Consider the following 2,500-nt stretch of genomic DNA (forward strand, 5'->3'; position numbering starts at 1 on the left):
TCCTGCTGCCATCCACATTACAGTGTATAGCTGCAAGGTGTTTAACATGAAGCGATACACTGGGGACCGGGCAGTGCGAGTAGCAAACTATATTGCGGGGGTTGCAGTTAGGCAACACTACACTAATTTAACGCGTCGTATGACAATTACAGAGCAGGTTAAGGCCCAACGTGTGTTGGGTTAAGGCCCAACGTGTGTTGGGTTAAGGCCCAACGTGTGTTGGGTTAAGGCCCAACGTGTGTTGGGTTAAGGCCCAACGTGTGTTGGGTTAAGGCCCAACGTGTGTTGGGTTAAGGCCCAACGTGTGTTGGGTTAAGGCCCAACGTGTGTTGGGTTAAGGCCCAACGTGTGTTGGGTTAAGGCCCAACGTGTGTTGGGTTAAGGCCCAACGTGTGTTGGGTTAAGGCCCAACGTGTGTTGGGTTAAGGCCCAACGTGTGTTGGGTTAAGGCCCAACGTGTGTTGGGTTAAGGCCCAACGTGTGTTGGGTTAAGGCCCAACGTGTGTTGGGTTAAGGCCCAACGTGTGTTGGGTTAAGGCCCAACATAGGTTGGGTTAAGGCCCAACATAGGTTGGGTTAAGGCCCAACATAGGTTGGGTTAAGGCGCAACATAGGTTGGGTTAAGGCGCAACATAGGTTGGGTTAAGGCGCAACATAGGTTGGGTTAAGGCGCAACATAGGTTGGGTTAAGGCGCAACATAGGTTGGGTTAAGGCGCAACATAGGTTGGGTTAAGGCGCAACATAGGTTAGGTTAAGGCGCAACATAGGTTAGGTTAAGGCGCAACATAGGTTAGGTTAAGGCGCAACATAGGTTAGGTTAAGGCGCAACATAGGTTAGGTTAAGGCGCAACATAGGTTAGGTTAAGGCGCAACATAGGTTAGGTTAAGGCGCAACATAGGTTAGGTTAAGGCGCAACATAGGTTAGGTTAAGGCGCAACATAGGTTAGGTTAAGGCGCAACATAGGTTAGGTTAAGGCGCAACATAGGTTAGGTTAAGGCGCAACATAGGTTAGGTTAAGGCGCAACATAGGTTAGGTTAAGGCGCAACATAGGTTAGGTTAAGGCGCAACATAGGTTAGGTTAAGGCGCAACATAGGTTAGGTTAAGGCGCAACATAGGTTAGGTTAAGGCGCAACATAGGTTAGGTTAAGGCGCAACATAGGTTAGGTTAAGGCGCAACATAGGTTAGGTTAAGGCGCAACATAGGTTAGGTTAAGGCGCAACATAGGTTAGGTTAAGGCGCAACATAGGTTAGGTTAAGGCGCAACATAGGTTAGGTTAAGGCGCAACATAGGTTAGGTTGAGGCACAATATAGGTTAGGTTGAGGTACCGTATAGGTTAGGTTAAGGTACAGTATAGTTTAGGTTAAGGTACAGTATAGTTTAGGTTAAGGTACAGTATAGTTTAGGTTAAGGTACAGTATAGTTTAGGTTAAGGTACAGTATAGTTTAGGTTAAGGTACAGTATAGTTTAGGTTAAGGTACACATTGTTGTATGGAAAGGTGTAATGGGGGGGGGGGGGAGGGGGCGGCCGGTCGGTTTGTTGATTGTGATTATAGTAAGTGGATGCCTGCGGCATCATCTGATTTGCCACGTCAGGATGCACCTTTGGCTCATGACAGGCGGCGCTCCGATTCCATGCTTGTGGCAGACCTGTGTCTTTCATTCCTGCCATTGTTTGTGTGCTGTGAGAGGAGGCAGTATTGTGATGTTGGGTGCACCCCTGTGTAGGACATGTGTGGGTGTTGGTGGCTTAGCTGAGCAATGGTGGTTGTCGGGGGGGTGGGATATTCCGTTTTCTGAGTGGACCTCCCAGTCTGGTTATGACAGTGTGGATTGTCTCATGTGGCGGAGAGGATGCACTGGGTGTTGTTCCATGCTGGTGCTTACATATTGTCTGTGTGCGTGTTACAGGCGGAGAGTAGTGCGTGATAAGAGTGTGTGGCTGCCGTGTGGTTGTGATTGTGAGCAGAGTCTTTCAGCATGTATACGGACAGTTGTATATATTATCTGTATTCTGATGGGTCTATGTATTACTAATCAGCGCCGTGTATACGTTTAATCCGGTTCCAGTCGAAACTGTTGTATCTCTGTACATTAGTGACACGGCGAGCGCGCTATGTAGCTACTCGTCTCGGCAGCTTCCACCGGTGTATGGCAAATGATTATAAGCAATGAGTCGAGTCGTCAATACCGATAGTGTGACGTCACATGTCTGGGGTGGGGGACGCTGCGCCCTTCCGGTGGGTCATGGCCTAGAAAGACGCTCCCCACGCAGGGGGGCTTGGACTGTCATAAACTCTTCCGAGTAATATACTTGCCGTACGTTTTTGCGACTGCGAGTGCAACGCCCACCGGTACCGACATGGATGGAGCGCCTCCTAGCTGACCGCTCAGCATCGGCATTCGTACAGAGAGCAACGCGATCGCGTCTCTAGCTCGTAACTGGTACAGCTCGCAGCTCATGTATAGGGACAGCGGGAATGTCGCATATTGG

The sequence above is a fragment of the Schistocerca serialis genome, unplaced genomic scaffold (assembly GCF_023864345.2).
Source record: "Schistocerca serialis cubense isolate TAMUIC-IGC-003099 unplaced genomic scaffold, iqSchSeri2.2 HiC_scaffold_484, whole genome shotgun sequence".
Taxonomy (NCBI): Eukaryota; Metazoa; Arthropoda; class Insecta; order Orthoptera; family Acrididae; genus Schistocerca; species Schistocerca serialis.